Source organism: Lissotriton vulgaris, chromosome 11 (genome assembly GCF_964263255.1).
Source record: "Lissotriton vulgaris chromosome 11, aLisVul1.2, whole genome shotgun sequence".
NCBI lineage: Eukaryota > Metazoa > Chordata > Amphibia > Caudata > Salamandridae > Lissotriton > Lissotriton vulgaris.
Genome location: NC_141699.1, coordinates 998,737,653 through 998,757,830, shown reverse-complemented (window position 1 = coordinate 998,757,830; position 20,178 = coordinate 998,737,653).

Sequence of the window (20,178 nt, the reverse complement as noted above, 5' to 3'; positions counted from 1 at the left end):
CTTTGTGAAAAGTCCCTGCAGGGAGTAAATAGGCCTTCAATTTGGTAAAATATAGTAAAAAGGTTAAAATTTTCATACATTTAAAACAGATTTTTTAAATGTTGTAAATACAATAATTTGTGAACACATTTAACATTTTCTATTTTTAGATTAAGTGATTTTTAAAATAAAAATATTTAAAGTATTTTTAATTGATATAAGTTTTAACATATAATTTAATGTAAACAGTTCCATTATTTTTTGATTATTTGCACTTTAAAATAAATATTTTTAAAGTACTAAGAATTGAAATTATTGTTTTAAAATTGTTTAATCATTTGTAATTACATTTTTAAAAAACAAATATTATAAATATTTTTACACTATATTTTGGTTTTTGATATTTTTTTATATTTTAATGCTAAGTTTAAAACTCAATAATATTGTAATCTATGTTTTTGAAGTAGTTATTTTAGAACAATAGTTTGGAATTTCTATTTTTGTTATATTAAGTATAAGGTTCACAATATTTGGTTGCCAATATTTTTATCTTGACATTTTCGTAGATTTATATTTTTATAGTGGATATTCAAGACTACAGCCACCTTACTTAAGAGAGGAAAGGTCATGGGGGGGGGGGGGGCAGGCTGCGCCCCTCCCAGTCCCGTCACTCAGTTACCATTTCATTTTTTAGCTTTGGCCAGGGGCTTTTCTTTGTGGGGTGACGATCCTCCACTCAAATGGAGGGACCACCACTGCAGTGTGTCTTTATAGAGAAAACCGTCTCCATTGCAACTGTGCCTCCATCATGTCAAAAGGGTGCTCACATGATTCCCAGATGGTCATAATGAAGAGCTCCTGTACCTTACATGTTTGCAACCAATCTGCACATTTATGCAGGCAAATCATCATTCTAGAAAACCTCTTTCTGGGGATCATTTGGTCTCCCTTATAGAAAATAGGAATTACTATTTCATTTAGAAATGTACACAGAGAACACACACCTACTTTTCTTCTATATATTTATCTCACGCACCCTCACTACTTCTCACTTTCTTGTCTTGTCTATCTATTGAAATGTTGTCCATGAAAAATAAAGTGTTTTTAGGTCTGGGTTTTGAGAGCACAGCTGTCAGACAGACCTACTTTTAAAATTATACATAGAGTGGGTTTCGCGTCCACTCCTTTCAACCATTGACTTTCATCAATAAGCCTTTTACAGCCATTGGCTTGAGATACTGTCTATCCTGTCTTGGCTCAGCACGGTGAAGTATTAATTTCTCACCTAATGCTATTGGCTGTTTAGGTGTGTCTTTCCAACTTTAGATTAAACATAGATCAGTTGGCTTTTCCAGTGCATGGTTTTTGTTTCACTGACTGTATGTGTGAGCATTGCATCTTGTATATGTAATTGTGTTCTGTGTGTTGCTGAGGGAGCAGTGAGAGAGCTCTACTGACTCTAGCTAGAACTGTAATCTTGGCACTTGCCTGGGCATCATTCCATTCAAACTCTACCCAGCAACTGGAATTGTGCAACACAGAAACCTCTGAAAGAAAGCCTTGTGCAATCTTCTTAACAGAAAACAGTTATAAGAGGGATAGTGTTTGGGTGTGTTCAGATTCTGTGAGTGTTGTCATTGAGGGTGATTCAGAATCTTAACAGTGCACACCTGACAGGCGCATTTATTGTCTGCCCTCTGGATTTGCGGCCCCAGGGCAGCCCCAATGTATTCTCTAGAACAAGACAGTGACCGGGCGTAGGTATTCAGGTATGCTCTGACAGACTATCAACTATACACCCTGGTCTGCTTCTAGTCCTTGGCTTGACTTTTGAAGATGAGAGCTGAAAAAAGATGAATGACTTGCCACAAATTGAAGGTATCGAGTATTCCTTGTTATTGGAAGGTAAGTGTGCAACTATGTTGAATAGCCAATGCAAAGAGACCAATTATGGCTTGTGCACTGTAGTGACTGATAGCTGCAGGCATTTATTCAATATCAGATATCAAGGTCCAGGGTGAGCCCTCTCAATAGATTACTATAGTAACCCACTGCAAGTGATCTAACCATGGATTAGGGAGAGTTTCTCGCTGTTCATCACCCAGTGATAGCATCCACTCACCCGCATTCTGCAGGCTAAGTCATTCATATTTGTCCCTCATGTGAATAGGGAAATGCATCTCACTCCCGTTTAGTTTTTGGGACCAAATTGGGATGCCACCTTAATGAATGTGTGGATGATACATGTTCATGTCATGGATCTGGATAAAAACAAGGTCTAATGGTATGAAATCCAATTGTATGTGTACATATTTGATGAGCATGAGAATTACCATGGTGTGTCATTACTTGGTTTAATAAAGCATGCCAGAGTCTGAATCCACAGACACGTTCCTCACTTGTACTGTGTCAAAATGATTTTTAGATTATTTTTTAAATGCCTTGGTACTCTAAATTCTGTGGTATACATGTTTGTGAGTAATCTACATTGACAGTTTCAAAAAAATATAGAGGCCTCTCAAAAGACTGGTGATCCTCCCCTATCCCTAGATACAACCCAACATTTCTGGGTAAATTTTTCGAGTACACTCTGCATCTGCAGAGCTTCTCTGAGTAAATTTAGATCAACGTAGATGTTCAGTGGGTAGAGAGACCAAAATCCAAACCAGCAGTAAATGTCTTTCGAAACATGCAGTCTTTGGCTTCGGACGGGTAGAGAGTGTAACAAACACTCAATCTAACATAGAGGCAGATCAGTGTTATGTTCCTGAAGGTCCGCCCCGAGGTCCGGAGGGACGGACAAGTTGGTCATGTGACCGCCCTATAATAAAAAGAGGTCGAGCACGTGCGAGGGCGTTCAGAGAGAGACGCGCCGACCGAACAAGCAACTTTATTCCCAGTGTCTGGCTGAGTTTATTCTAGGGCCACGTGTTAGGCCTAGTCAGGGTTAGATGCCCTTTGAGTGTAGATCACCCGACACAACAATTGGCGACGAGGGTGGTGATCGATCCCCCGCTCGGGGTGCGTGTGTGTGTCCCTCTTGGGGTGAGGCGGCTGTGGGCACTACCACGTGTCCGCGGTGCTCGTGCCTTGCCACCACACACCCCCCGCTCTGCCTGCCTGGTGGAAATACTCTGATCCCTGGCTCTCATCAGGTGAGCGGCGCTGGCTCGCATCTTCCTGCGGCGCACAGGAGTCTGATTGGTCGCGCGAGGTGCTTCCCCCGTGGACCCTCTACGCCTCGGTGCCACGCCGCACTGGGCTGCACGGGTGTAATCCGCACCAAGGCACAACTGGCCGGGCGCTCCGGCTGCCGCTGGATCATATCCCGGCTGCCCACGGACATCCTCCCGGGCGTCTAGAGCGATGGCTAACATTCCGCCCATTGAGCCGTTTGTGGTGGAGGGTGCGCCATCCACTCTCGCACCGAAGTGGAAAGAATGGGTGGACAGGCTCTTTATATTCTTCGAGGCCACCAAGGTCCATAAGGAGCAGAAGCGTGCCATGATCCTCCATCTTGGTGGCAAGGACATTCATTCCATCGCCCGCACCCTTACGGAAGCAACTCCCAAAACCCACCACACGCTCATAAACGCGCTCAATGCGCACTTTGAACCCATGGCCAACCAAGACTATGAACGGTTCATTTTCAGACAAGCGCGGCAACTGCCAGATGAATCGCTGGACGCCTATCACTCTCGGTTGAAGAAACTGGCACTAACGTGTGGATTTCAGGATGTCACGGAGGAAATCAGAGGCCAGATTATTCAGGGTTGCGCTTCCGCTAAACTGCGCGAGAGAATTCTGGAGGAGTCGGGGAAACCCCTCCCAGACATTCTCACGCTGGGCCGCACGAAGGAGCTGTCCAAGGCCAGGGCAGCCCACATGGAAGCAGCTCTACAGGCCAACATGAAAGTGGAACCGGTGAACAAACTACAAGTCCGCCCACAGCCCAAATGGGTGAAGCGAACAACAACTCCGCAGGGCGGAGCTTCGGCGCAATCATGTGGGTACTGTGGAGGCCCGAGACACCCGGCGCCAGAATGTCCAGCACGGGGCAAGATATGCTCCGGGTGCGGAAAAATGAATCATTTTGAAAAGGTGTGCCGGTCCAAAAAGTTTAGCAAGCCCCACCAGACAGTACACACGGTGGCGGAGCCCGAAGGCGCGGAAGGAGGACCCAGCAACAGTGATATGGACGACGACGAGGAGGAGCGGTCCGTCCACAAGGTGCACATGATCGGCACGGCCACCCGACGCACAAGGACACTACCACAATGTGCGATACAAGTAGCTGATCAGGACATCATGGCAACTGTGGACACGGGCGCCTCAATAAATCTCATGAGTGCGTCCCTCTACGGAGGCATGGCTACTCCCCCCAGCCTCCGCTCCACTCCGATCACCGTTTTTGCCTACGGCCAGGACGTGCCCCTCCGCATTCGAGGAAAGTTTAAAGCAGCAGTCCGGCACGGAGACAAGATCACGCGTGCCAACATCTTCGTGTCGGAGGAAGGTCAAGGCATGCTCCTGAGTTGTCGGACGGCAGAAGACTTGGGAGTGGTCTCTTTTGCATTTGGGGTGCACGAGGAATCGGTGCAGCAACTGATTGCAGACTTTTCGGACTTGTTCGAAGGGATTGGCCGCTTCAGGGGTCGGGAAATTCACCTGCATGTGGACCCCACTGTTCAACCGGTGGCCCTGCGACACCGGCGGGTTGCGTTTCATTTAAGGCCACTGGTTGAGGAAGAACTACAGAAGCTGGAAGCCGCGGGCATCATTGAGAAGGTGTCCGAACCCACCCCCTGGGTATCGCCCATCGTGGTTACCAGGAAACCAAAGCAGCCGGGAGCGGTCCGGATATGTGTGGACATGCGCCTCCCCAATGCGGCCATCAAAAGGGAACGACATATCACCCCTACGATCGACGACCTGATCGGAGAGATGGCCGGGGCCCGGTGGTTTTCCAAGCTGGATCTCCGGGCGGGGTACCATCAGCTCGTGCTGGATAAAGAATCCCGGAACGTTACGACGTTCTCCACCCACATCGGACTGCGCAGGTACACCAGGCTGAGCTTCGGGATATCCAGTGCAGCCGAGGTGTTCCAGAATGTTATTCAAGAGCTCATTACTGGCATACCGGGGGTGATCAATGTCAGTGACGACATCATGGTGCACGCAAGGACAATTCCCGAGCACAACCAACGCTTGGCACAGGTGTTCCGTAGGCTCCGTAGCGCTGGACTCACTCTGCACCGAGACAAATGCGAGTTTCTTCAGACCAAACTAGGGTTCTTCGGCTACGTATTCTCGGCCGATGGCGTCAATCCTGATCCCGACAAGGTCAAGGACATCAAGGATGCACCTCCGCCCACGACTGTCATGGAAGTCCGAAGCTTTCTCGGGATGGTGAATTACTGTGGTCGCTTCATAAGGGACCTAGCCAACCTGACCCTCCCTCTACGTGATCTAACCAAAGACTCCACACCATGGAACTGGGGAACGGAGCAGGAAAGGGCATTCCAAAATATCAAGAGTGCGCTGTCCAGCAACACCACGCTGGCATTTTTTGATCCAAGACATTCCACTCTCATTGCGGTAGATGCCGGACCGGCGGGATTGGGGGCTGTTCTGATGCAGAGAGCCCGAGACGAGATAGACTGGGCCCCTGTCGCTTTTGCCAGCCGGTCCCTCACGGACACAGAACAAAGGTACTCCCAAATCGAAAAGGAGGCCATCGCGATTCATTGGGGATGCCGGCACTTCCACTTGTACGTATATGGCAAGCCCTTCACAGTAGTGACGGACCACAAGCCGCTGCTGTCGCTGTTCTCAGGTACTTCATCCAAGCCACCCCCTAGAATTGAAAAGTGGATTTTGCAATTGCAAGAGTACAACTGTGCCATCGAGTACCAGCCAGGGGCAAAGAATCCGGTGGATTATCTGTCACTACACCCCCGGGCGGCCACCCCAGAGGAGATGGACGAAGCTGAAGAGACGGAGGCCTATGTGCGATGGGTCGTGGCCAGATCATGCCCGCGCCCCATATCCCTGGAAGAGGTTGTGAGCGCCACGGCTCAGGATGCCTGTATACAGCGGGCCAAGGATCTGCTCCGGACGGCTAACTGGCAGAAAGCCAAGGAGAGCTGGAAGGTACTCACACCAGAGGCCCAGAAAATCATGGACGGTCTGTACCACGTGAGGGCTGAACTGAATGAGGACGCGGCGGGGTGCCTCCTGCGAGGGCATCGCCTGGTGATCCCGACGGCTTTGACAGGCCGAGTAGTTCAACTGGCGCACGTGGGGCACCAGGGAATGGTTAAGACAAAGGCCCGGCTGCGGACAAAGGTGTGGTTCCCGCTCATGGACGATATGGTGGAAACTGTGGTGCGCACCTGCACGGCCTGCCAAACTACGGGCGACAGCCCCCGCGAAGCCCCCATCATTGTGGAACCCAGGCCCCGAGGCCCCTGGGAAAGGGTCAGCATGGATTTTGGCAGCCTTCCGGATGGACGGCACACGCTAGTGATGATCGACGACCACTCCAAATATCCTGAGGTCGAAATCGTCACCGGCACCAGTGCAGACTGTGTGATTCCCAAGATCGAGAAAATCATTGCCACCCATGGAGCCATGAGAGAACTCAGAACGGACAATGGACCGCCCTTCCAGGGTCAAGACTTTGCGGAATATCTCTCGTCCCTAGGAACCCGTCACAGGCGCATCACCCCGAGGTGGCCTCAAGCCAATGGGGAGGCCGAGAGGTTCATGAGAACTTTAAACAAGGTCATCCGCATTGCGCATGATAAGGGACAGTCAGTGGAAATGGCCATTTTCACTTTCCTTCGTAGCTACCGACAGACCCCACACTCCACAACGGGGGTAGCTCCTGCACACCTTCTCCTGGGGCGGGTAATAACAGACTCCATTCCCCATCACCCCCAGTGGGCACCTGAACTGATAGATGAACATACAGTGGAAATGAGGAGACGTTCCGCATGTGACAAGATCAGCAAGAAAAGTCGGGCCGTGGCCCCCCACTTCAAAAGAGGTGACCTAGTGCTCATCAAGAATCGGCCACTGGTGGCAAATTCAAACTCAGTTACGAAAAACGACCATGGCGAGTCAGTGGTGTGAAGGGCACCCGCATCACGGCCACTCGAGGACGAGACAGGGTGACTCGCAACGTGTCTCACTTCAAACTCTACCACCCTTCGAGCAGCGAGCCAAGGCGCCAGCAAGGCGACAGAGAAACCGAAACTGCAACTACGTTGCCGCCTGGTGAATCAACATCTCAGCCCGAGGTCAGGCCACGTGACGAGCAGCAGGTTTCTAGTGAGGAAATGGGCGGAGACACGGAGGCCCTGGATGAGGCCCCAGATCCGGAGGGGGCCGACAGTGAGGCGCCAAGACACGAGGTGGAGGCTGGAACAGAGCTGATGACTCATCGGGGGTCCCAACGCCAACTACGTGCCAACCCCACCCCCTCCGGCTGGCTGAGGGACTACTTTACGTAAGACTGTTCTCATTTACATATACGCCCGTAATGTTTGAACTGAATGCGCTGGCATTTTGAAAGACGCTGAAGGTTTCGGTCCTGATGTTATTAAGACAATGAGTATGATCAGACCATGTTTACGGTTTTGCAGTTTGTTCTTGGTTTTTTTTGTTTCCTTGTTTTAGGAGGAATGTTATGTTCCTGAAGGTCCGCCCGAGGTCCGGAGGGACGGACAAGTTGGTCATGTGACCGCCCTATAATAAAAAGAGGTCGAGCACGTGCGATGGCGTTCAGAGAGAGACGCGCCGACCGAACAAGCAACTTTATTCCCAGTGTCTGGCTGAGTTTATTCTAGGGCCACGTGTTAGGCCTAGTCAGGGTTAGATGCCCTTTGAGTGTAGATCACCCGACACAACAATCAGGGCCACAGAATGGCCCTCAAAACAAATGCACCCTCTTGCCTGTGGAAATTTGCTCAGTCTTGTGTATGAACCAGCTTTTCTAGCATTTACAACAGAGTGAAGCATGGTGAAGGACTCCCTCCTAACTAAACTCACTCCTTATGATATGAAATATGTCATCACTACTCCATTCTGGAAAAAAGCATCAACAGACAAGTGGGTTCTGGCTCGCGTCCAGTCGATCTGCAACCCTCTTTACCCTAGTAACAGACTGAAAAGCTTAAACAGCATAAAGACTATGAGGTTGATTACGATGGCGTTTGGAAAGTCTCCAAACGGGATCTGGATTTGGCGAATCCAATTCACAACCTATGTTTCTGACCAAATCGGATACTTGTACGACCGACCGATTACGATGCAAGGAAACTGTTCGGGCTGTCCGAATGGGTTTTGATTGGCATTCGGACAGAATGAGTCATTCGGAGCTTAATCATACAGCTCTACGGACACTCTTTCTGACCAGGCAATTATGATGTTCAAATCTGACAGCCGTTCCAAATCCGTTTGTCTGACACTAAACGGCTGTCAGACTCTGATTTGGGGGGCCCGTCGCAAGCCCCCCTTCACCCATAGGCCTTTGGTTGGTGCCCGCGGAGGTTCCCAGGGGACCCCTCTTCACAGCCATCCAAAGTGTGGCAGGCACCATGGGGTGCCCGTCAAAGGGTGCAAGGTTTTCCACAACCACCCCTTTTTTCAAAGGGAGCCTGTGTTCTCATTCGGTACACAGGCTCCCAATGTAGTCAATGCGAGTCCAAACGAACGATTTTCGGAAGCATCGTAATTGGTCGGTTGGACTCGCAGAACCCGATTCGGTCAGAAGTTATTCTGAAATCTATTCGGTCGGAAGAGTTTCCGAACAACATCGTAATCGGCCCCAAAGTGTGAATAAATAAACTCCACATAACACTGGCAGTCTCAATTTAGTTCCATGAAGGGCAATGAATCCACCCAGGCCAACAACAATTAGGAGCTTTCCCTATCCATGGATTAAGGTAATAGAGATCATGGTCTCCTTGGTTATGGCATGACTGGACCAGTGCAATATCATGTACACCAGGCTCCTGATGAAACTCATTGAAAGAAAGCCAGGCCACCAGGATGAGTTTGAACCTTAGACAGTGGAATTGTATACAAAAAGCCATAAAATAGTTTCTCTGGTGTCCAGGGGATGGAGGGATCAGGCTCAAGGTCCGGTTTACCTTGCATAAACCCAATTGGGACAGGTGGCCAAGTCCTTCAATTAACTATCATGAAAGTGCAGACCTTCATGAAACTGGGACCTGAGGTAAATATTAGCTGATTGGCTCTATTCATGAGCCTGTAAGTGACGGAAACATGGAGGGAGAGTCTTCGTAGTCCTCAGTAATAAAATGTGAAATGCCTTGACCCTATGCGTCAGGGCACAGCAGAACCATGTATACACCTTGCTATACTATGCGGATTTCTAAAGCTCATGTCGCCCCAAAAGCTTCCCAGTGCTGGCTAAGACATAGCATTGCTTAGGGACATGCGCAGAAACACAGAGAGGCTATTAATCTGGATATAGCCATGCTTTTAAATACCTTTTATTATACCTTTTTAAAATTTCCTTGGCCTACCCTTTTGCATTCCATGGGTCACAACTGAAAAATGTTGGAAGCCAGGAGGGGTCGTAGCCATGTGTATGTGTATGAACTCTAACGTCTTCCGTCCCTATGTAAAAGTAAGTTATTCAACACACCAAACATAGTAATCTGACAAGACCTAAAGGGAAGATGTAGGTCAATATAAATCTTCCTGATTAAACGATGCAAGGATGTTTGGGTTGCAGTAAGGCTGGAGGCCACCTAGGTTCTTAGGGCCTCGTTTACGAGGTTTTGGCGGAGGGCAGTGCTGCAAGGAAGCTTGCTGCGCTGCCCTGCATCAGAAGAAAAGGGCAGGATTGCACGGTATCTATGAGATACTGCGCATTCCTGTCCTTTTCCCCTGCGCTGGAGCACAATGGGCTGCCGTGCACCAATGCCGGCCCCCTTGTGTCATGGTGCAATGGTGTCTGTGTTGTAGGGGAACACCTACCTGCACAAAAACAATCACAAGAGGTGTTTTCCTCTTTATATGTGTGCTGCAGAGTGTAGCACAAACGGAAAGAGGCAAAAACGAGGAGACCTAATCATAAAAAAGGATATATATATATATATATATATATATATATATATATATGAAAAATACAGAAGGTAGCGCTCCTGAAGTTGTTTTTCAGTTAATTACATGCATTGCCTTCCCTAAGCTAATGCACAGTGCGTGAGTGCACACACTCTCAATAAATTATTCACTTCTGTGATTTTCCCAGCATCTTTCTTTCGGCTCATTTTCTCCTCATTGAGCTGTACTATCCAGACTTCCATTACAGACTTGCTTTAATTTGTCCCCCACAGTGCTAATCATAACTCAAACCCAGGCTTTTAATGCTGTGGGAAAACAAATATCTTTAATCTACACTCTAAGATGCTCATATAGACATAATAATAACATGGCCTTGAATCATTTATTCCTTTTTACAATCCCTCTGAAGTGCTGCCTGTACAAAGGTCTGCTAAGCATGTATATGTATTCATAACGCACTCTCACTTTCATAGGGTGACATTAGAAGTCCTTTTGTGTTGCATTGAGAATATTGTAAGAATTGTTAAAACATTAATACAGGGAATATCTTTGTTAAAAACAGTGCTTAATTTGCGCCGGTGGTTGCAGATGATGGAGAGCAATGATCTTTTTTTGGGATAAGAGATAGATACCATTAGCAGAAATTCGGTTTCTTTGGTTGATGGCTTAATTCAGGTGAATAATGGCATCACAGTGGGCATCACAGGCTAACCAGTCTCAATGCCTGCAGTTGGTGCAGGGCAAGCAATATACGACTAAGTGTACTTAAAATGTAGATAATTTCCTTGTTGTTATTTTATTTAGGGTTAGCAGAAAATATATACATAAACAGTAGGACACATAGGGCCCGATTATGAATTTGACGGTCCTTCTGTGGGCCAACCACGGCTGGCCCACAGCCAATGGTGTGCCTTCTGGATTACAACCTAAACCCATGGCTGGTGGGTGGTGTTGTGGTGGTCTTACACTGTCAGCTGTTTAAGCCCATAGGAGACCCTTAACAGCAGATCGCCACCGTGACAGCACCTGCAGCACTTTCCTGCAAGGTGTGGCATGCACCATGTCATGCACATGTCATACAGTGCAGGAACGGGGGAGCAATTCCAGGGGTGCACAACATTTGCCCTCCTGCATGCAGCCCAGGCCCTGAAGCAGAGGGGGGCCCTGTTAAGGCCCTATTAGTTGCCTCTCTGCCACCCTTTGCATGGCGGGTCCACTGCCATCAGATGGGCGGTGTACATGCAACTCGTAATATGCTTGGCTGTGTCACAGCTTCACCACCAGCATAAGTGGAGAAGTGTGGCTCACTCGTTAGAAGCGGCAGACCCTGAAGCAGAGGTCGGCCCAGGAACCAGGGTTCAATTCCCGACGCGGCAGGATCTTGGGTCAATGTCCGCGGACTCGATAATTCTCGCCTAGGTGCCTACGCTAACCATGTGTCCCACTCTGCAACTCTGGGCAATAGCTTGCCTAATCTCCACAATGGCCCTATCAGTGCCGGGGATGCCTGGCTTTACCTTGGAGGTGCCCAGGGGGGACCATCTCACAGGAAAAGCCAGGACGGGTTCCCCAGCAGTATACAGCGCCAGGACGTCCCCAGATGGGGGTAACCGTGCGCTTTACAAGTATACATACATATTGCTGCCCTGTTCTGCTGCACCACAGCCGTGTTCTGCCCACCACACTCAGAATACTGCAGGTGGACCCACAGTGGTGGCAGTGGTCTGACCACCACTACAGGTATGGCGATCCTGAGGACCGCCGTACTCTTAAGGCCTATAGTGGTGAACCACTCTCTCCTCCAAAGCTGCTGGCTAATCGGTCCACCCGTGATATGCTCACTGACCATGAAATGCTTTCACCCTCAGTCAGTCAATGCCCTGTTACAATCCCCAAAATATATTTCCCTACTACTCTTCTTCCATCCGACGAGCTACTATGAAACTCACCTTCTGGTCGGGCTACCTTCTACCCCATAGTAACCCAATAGGTGTTGGGCTGGACCTTCTTGGGGGGATTTATTTGCTAGTTTCTTTCTTTTCATTTACTTCTTTTTGTTTCCATAAATATTTGAAGGAATATGTATGGCTGGATATAATATGTATGACAATTCATTTGGATGTTCCCCGGTTTGCTGAAGAACCTATTTTTATAGTATTCTAAGGTTGATTTCTTGCCGTATCCTATTTGAGTTATTCTTTGCAGATATGATTCCCTATGTTTTTCTGAAATTTGAGTGTCTCTTAAACATTTCTAAATAAAACATAAAAATAGTTGCAAATAAATAAGTAAAGAAAGTAGTGTAAAAATTCATATTTCACAGGGGCCCATGAAATATGGAAGTAGGCAACCGAAGGCCAGACCCTGTGGGAATTATTTCATACAAACTAGATGCAGCATATCAGCAAAAAACTTGGTGATGCACTGAAAAACTATAATTAAAATCAACAATGGTTAGGATTGGCAACAAGGCCTCACTACTACAACAGCTAAACTGTGATATTATTACTTGCTAACATATGTCCCTGCTCACCCCGGATTGCCTACACTGAAGGAGAACAGGTGAGACCCAGATTCAGATACCCACTTGGAAATTTTGTGCAGTGTAATACTTGAATAGAAGATACATTTGCAATGTTATATCTAAACATATGATGGAATGGTGCTGGTGTACATATGATCAAAAAGTACAGGAACTCTGGTTGAGAACAGAATATTTGCTGTTCATGGCAAACATTAATAACATGAAGACAAACAGAGGGAGCATGTATCCTTGATTAATCTAGTCATGAGAGAGGGCTCTATTGTCCGTGATGGGACCAGTGAAAAAAAAGTCTAAATTTGGAAATACATAGAAAATTACTCTGCACATTGTACTTTGGCCTAATTTAGTCAAAGGTAAGCATTATCCAGTCTCAAAGATCTGAAACATGTTGCAGTGCGTAATTATCCCATTCCCTGCAATCTCCTTCATTTAAGACATCAGGCAATAGTTGATGGTCTTGAACACAACAGCCATTCAGCAAGCAGTAATCCCAGCCTGGTCAAGAATTTGCTTGGGATTATAGAGTGGCAAGGCAAGAAAAATCTATAAATGTGTGAAAAATATGTGAGATTAAACAGATCCTGCTGGTTTGAATTTTCATCACATTAGCAATTTCCCACCAAGCAAGAGGTGATAAAGTAAAGCAACAGATTTGAGTCTGACCTTTCATTTGAAAATTATCAGGAAAACACTTGTTCCTTGTTTATTCAAACGTCCTGTTTAGTATGCAAGTATTGGATAAACCAATATAACGGTATTGATGGTTCACATTGCTTTGAAAAGTACTACAGTCATCAATACTTATGTAATATTGGTATGATGGGGTATGATGTTGCTAGGAAATTACAGCTATTGAGTGCTGGAGACAACCTCAGGGGTAATATTAAAAAATAATACATTAAAGTCCACTTTGTCTATGTATCTTGATCATATTTTAATGTGATGTATTCTATATCTGCCCTAATAATGACTGTGTTCATTCCCACCTTAAAGCAGGCCTAGCACTCTGACGAGCACTGGTATCGGTGTGCACTATAGAAAACGATGAGTAAATATTTGTCTATCCTACAGTTCACTGACAAAGGACCTCATTACGATGGCGGTGGGACCACCAACGTCAGGCCGTTGGTGGCGGTCCTTCCACCATCAGACCCTGCAGAACTGCCCGCCGCATTATGATGGTGGGCAGATGTAGGGTGGGTAGAGAGACCTACTGCCACACATCCGACGGGTTCAAGTAGCCCACCAGACTGTTGGACGGTCTGCAATCCCTACAATGGTTGCAGTGCCTGCTCAGGCACTGCCGAAGGGATTGCAATGTCGTCTTTCCGATGGTCGTTTCATGGCGGTTAACCCGGCTGGTGGAAAGTGACTTTCGGGGTCCCTAGCAGGCCCCCCCTACCTCCAGGGCCTCTGATATGGTGCCCCCTACATATCCCTTCACCATGTGGCAGGCACATAGTGCCTGGATATGTAAGATTTGTTTTTTGGTATTGCGGCCTGTGCTGCAGACCGCAGCACACTCTGCATTTCAAAAGATATATAATGCAACCACTGTGAAGGCATTGTAATACGGCCAGCGGGACCTCCGACTCCTAGTCGGGTGATCCTGCTTCTGCATCGGTGTCCCCCAACATCCTAATTAAGGCTTAATGTTTTCTGTTTTTACTGATTTTTACAGATAAATACAGACAGAAAACTTTCTTTTTTTGTCTGCATTTATTTTTAAATGTGGATAAAAACGGGGTTGCTTTTTGAGTAATTCTAAATACTGTCTGCCATGACTGCCAGGCCAGTAGATGTATATATCGATAGGTAAGGGGGTTAAAAAAGATAGGAATTTTAGTAAAGATGCTTTAACAGCGGTAGATATGCACAAGGTTGATACTGAAATTTTCATATTTTCATATAAGTGAATAGATGTATGTTTTGTGGGTGTTCACAGCACGGGACCCTGGCAGGCATTCAAGCATGAGTGCATATTTATCGGTTAAATAAATGCAGAAATACACAATTTTCAGCTTCATTTTTCCACAAAACCCAAATAAATGTGGATAAATACAGACAAAATTAGCAAAAATTAAATATGGATAAATACAGACGGAAATGGCAAAAAAATAAATACCATTAAACTGGGAGCCCTAATCATAATCTAGCCCACAATATCTTAACCATAAATATTGTGCTACAGAAATATTGTGTTACAAATATCGTTTTCCTATACATATAAAGGTAAGTACAAAAATATTGTAAAAAATATATAGTTTTACACTAATATCGAGAAAATATTGAAAACTATACCACAGTTCCAGTCTTCAGGTAAGTTTATTGTTTTATTTGTGGGCTGTAACGCATTTCAGCATGGTTCCCTGCCTTGTTCACACAAAGAGTTAAATTACTGCATATGCTTTTAAATCAGTAGATACAATCACATTGTATCATAAACATAAACAACATACCTAGAGATTAGCATTTTCATTTTAAATTACTAAGGGTTGACAATTATTCTTCCTTAATATGTTTTTATTCATTTTTGTGCCTGCAATTCTCTCATTATTTCCATTTTTCTTTTTCTTTTATATTTTATTCAATTAACATATTCTGTGCATATATTTGCGATTTACTAATTACTGCGCTTCCCTAAGGTCAAATCCACAAGTGTTTTAATATTTCCTTTTGTGTATTAACTCTAAGCCCCTTAAATTACATTGGATTCATCCCACGGCGAGTTGGTTAACGTTATATTTTATTCAAATAACATATTGTGTGCATATATTTGTTGATTTACTAATTACTGTGCTTCCCTAAGGTCAAACCCTCAAGTGTTTTAATATTTCCTTTTGTGTATCAACTCCTCGATATATTTTTACGGACTCTCATAATTCCTTGAACACAATATCTATTTTGGTAGTGATGTGCTTTCTTCTAGTCTCAGAATGATCAAAGTGCAAGTGAATCCGTGCATGCTACCTATATAAAGTGTAAATGCATAACTTGGAAACACTGTTGGGGTATTGGCACAAGGTTCCTTGAATACAATACCTGTTTTGAACGTAATGTGCTTTCTTCTAGCCTCAGATTTATCAAAGTGCAAGTGCATCAGTGCATGCTATTTATATAAAGTGCAAATGCATTACTAAGAAACACTGTTAGAGTGTCGGCATTAGGTGCAAGTGCATGTGTATGATACTATTAAAAAAGTAAATCAGTGCAGTCTGATCCACATGGAACATTTAACTAGCACCATAGTATGTGCATACATATTTATCAAGTAACCTCTTTGCCTATTTAAATTGCTTACTTAATATGGAAAAAACGTTGGGGCATGATCTTAAAAACTAAGTTGTTCAAATGAAAATACATATCCAGAACATAAAAAGTGTTAAAACATTAAAACATTGTAGAGATACAGTCAGCATGTCTTATTTATGCTCTCTTTTTCTAGAGATGGATTGATCGGTTAATTATTTCCCTTACTCAAGATGGATATGCATATCTTCATCAGAGTTTAAGCCTCGAGGTGTCTAAAATCAAACATCAATATGTATTTAGATTCTAGTTGCCTTAATGTGCCTTCGCGATTTCCACCTTGTCTACTCCTAGGGACAGAATCAACAACATAATACATCAGCTCCTCTACCTTCCCTTCATGGACATCATTTTGGAAGAATAGGAACAGAGGTTGATTTCTTTTTAAAGTTGGTTATACTTGTTCCATAAATGTCTATGCCCAGTTTGTCAGCAGTGTCCTTACATGATGTTTCCATATCAAGATCTTCGTTGGCCCTCTCCAGTGCATCCAAATCCCTGAGCAGGTTTAAGTTGTCTACCACGAGGTTGCTCTGTGCCTCATGCCCCAAACTCTTTTGTGCACGCTTTTTAGTACCCAATTAGTTACTGAAATATTTTATTTTTCTCACATATTTGTAATAATCCACTCTAGCTTGAGCATACTTGAAGTTAGTATTTTGCAGTAGGATAGGCCTAGAGATAGGTTATTGATCTCTGCTTCAGACAGTGTCAGGTTAGATGGATTGATGGTAATTGATGTTGCCTTTATTTGCTCTTTTTGTTGTCTTTCGCTCTCGCACCTGACCCCAGCTCCATAACTTCTTTTTTTTTCCTTTCTTGCACATCCTCTGGTTCCCCAGCCTCTTGCCCTTCTGGGTGGCCTTTGTCTGGCATTGATAGTCAGATCTAATCCCAAAAAACGCATCTCTTCAATTACATTTGATGGTTTTTCCAAATTGCTCATTGCTCTGGCACCGTCCTCGAGATCCGTTTCTACCTCAGAGCTCCACTCAGAGCTCGTATCTGCCATCCTTCTCTTATCTCTGTTTCTCTTTTCTGAGATTACATTGCTTGATAGTTTTTGACGACGTAGCGAATCAAAACGCCTGGCAAATGTATAAATCTGGTCCCTATGGGAATCCAGATGTGTCCTAGTGAATTTGAACGCCTTTCTCTCCTTGATTGTTTTCTCGTGCTTATTTAATTTGGTCTCTAGGTCTTTCTCAAATTTCCCAACATCCTCTGGTTTAATCAGGATATTAAGTTCTTGTTGCAACTTTTAAATTTCCTCTAGGATCTTCTCTCTATCATGTTTTGCGTATTTTACTATGATCCACATCATGTTACTGGAGGATTCAGCGCTGTTGTTGGCCCACTCTTGTAGGATCTCTGGGTCACGGTTTTCAAATGTTGGGGCAACTAGTATCCTCAAACCGCGAGGGACTCTTCCCACCTCGAGGTATTTGTCAAGGAATCAGATTTCTCACCATTTTGATATTTCTGTCCGTCTGAGCTTTTACAATGTACGCATTATTATTTGTGCATCATTTTCTTGCAGTAAATGGTCAGCTGTCAATAATTTGTTAGTGCAGCTTGTGCCCGGTCTTTCTTCATCGAAAACTGATCCTGCAGCCTTCTCACGTAATCTGACCCAATCCTCCATTATTAATTTTTGCTTGTCTGTCAATGCTTGCAGCTGCTCGTAGTGCTTGACAACGACTCTGTTCCCTAACACAAGCCCTTTGTTTCTGGAAAATGCACTCACACTGGAACCTGCCTTTTAGGACGCACTTCGCATCCAAGGCTTCTTTCCCCACTTCACGTTTTGCTGCCAAACAACCGCTTACATGCTTTCAGGCATCCTCCCAAGCACCGTCCGTGGCAGCATTTCCGCCCGGCGACAAGCAATTATAGCAGCCTCGGTCGTCTCCTGGGGGGGGGGGCATCTCATGTAATGCAACGCACTCCAAACCAAATCTGCCAAGTCACTGTGAGGCTCCTGATCAAGGGCACATCGGTAATGCTGCACTCTGCAAAAAACGGCCTAATATCCAGTTTTTCTCCTTGCAAAGCAAAAAAAGAGAGTGAGGTGGGCATTCCAGAAAAGGCAAGTGTAACCATTTTCTCCTTATAGTAGAATGTCTGTACTGATGCGTTTCGGCTGATCCCAGCCTTGCTCAAAGTTGCCCAGCACGCGAGGACGCAACTCCGCTGTAGTTAAGTAAACATCTTTTATTGAAACAGACAGCCCGCTTTTCATCCCCTTTTCAAAGTCCTTCTGGCCTGACGTTTTTTGGAGGATCGCACCGCCCTGTAAACCAGCAGGGGTCCATGCGAGGGTAAATCTCTCCTCGTCCTTTGGCACTGTAGGAAACTAACTAAGATTGCCATAGTTTCATCCGGGCTCAATGGAGGGCCGTGAGTTTGTCCTAAAATCACGTGAGTGACCAGACCCACCGGAGGGTTTCATTATGCAAAAAAGACTGCAAATCCCAGCATGCACAGAGAAAGTATGATAATTCAAAGGCACACCTGAGGCCAATTGTAATGGTTTATCATGCAGGGGAGATGGCAGTGCAGCGAATTTCTGAACACTCACGTTGTCCTCTGAGGAAGGAGGAAAATCACTCCGAAACGCATCAGGCCAGAAGGACTTTGAAAAGGGGATGAAAAGCTGGCTGTCTGTTTCAATAAAAGATGTTTACTTACCTACAGCGGAGACGCATCCTCCCTTTCTGGGCAACATTGGGAAATGTTTCACGCGGCGGCTCCAATGTGACAGCGTGTTGACACGCTGTCACATTGGAGCCTTGGTAATGTGGTTCTGTTCAGCTTCAGTGTATAACGATCTACCTACCTACAGGTTTTTTTGTGGATATCTGGGGTTCACTACGCCATTGCGTGGCTCACCGTACAGCCTTGGGCAGAAGTGACTTGAACTGGATGAATATATATATATATATATATATATATATATATATATATATATATATATATATATATATATATATATATATATTATACCTAAGGCCCCAGGGGTTTTGACGGCGCACTCTACAGTACTTGCCAAGCCGTGAGGCTTATTTACACAGAGAGCCAGCATTTTCAGGTGATTTTAAAAGTTATTGTCCAACTCGTTTCAAGGCGCTAGCCTCTTCCTCATGGACAGCTCGCAAAACTGCACAGATGACTCCAATCACTTTTAAATGTGCATGCTAAAACCCGCAGTGGATCGCTGTTGGTGCTTTGTATAGTACAATGCATGCTGGGATCAGACGGAAGTGATTACCTTGGTAGGTTATGTGTAGTCTTGTATTTCAAAGCATTTTCTTCGCACTTCAGTGTGCCCCCATCTGTTGTGCTGGCTGATTTATCTCGCAATTACTGTGCTGATTGCGGTGGCGGTATAGTTCCTGTCTCACGCGCAGTCTTTCCTCGCCTTGATGGAAATGGCGCAGCCTTCCACGGTCGGGCAGCCGTGTTAACATTTTTTATACCAAAGGCCCCAGGGGTTTTGAAGGCGCACTCCACAGTACTTGCCAAGCCGTGAGGCTTATTTACACAGAGAGCCAGCATTTGCAGGTGAGTTTAAAAGTTATTGTCCAACGCGTTTCAAGGCGCTAGCCTCTTCCTCATGGACAGCTCGCAAAACTGCACAGATGACTCCAATCACTTTTAAATGTGCATGCTAAGACCCGCAGTGGATCGTAGTTGGTGCTGTAGTGAGCGCGCTAACGTGGTACGTCACGTAGCCACGTGACGTACGGTGACGTAGGGGCGCGAGGTGCGTAGCGCGGCATTAGAGCGCGAGCAGGCTGGGCGAAGGACATGCTTAGCGCTCCTTGTATGTTACGACTTGAATAAAGACAGTGACGCCGATACCCGACTCCGAGAGTTATTGGGGGGGAAGAACAACATCATTACAGTGGCGACGAAGGTGGGATACCGACCCACGACCCCCACCACGAAGACTACGCAAAAAACGGCGGAATGGAGCGGAGTCACGGAGCGAGCAAGGAAGGCCCGAGGGAACGCACAGCGACCACACCCTGACCGGGCACCACAAGGAGCGCGACGCAGCCGACAGCAAAAGGAACAGAGCACCGTGGGCGCACAGTGACCAACAGGGCGGTGAACTGCCACACAATCGAAGCAGGAGGCCAGCCACGGTCAAGGCCCGCAGGCAACCGCACTGGCTACCCCACCCGAACAGAAAAGGGCTGAAAGGAGCAGCCCTCCACCCTTACTCAACAAGGAGGAAC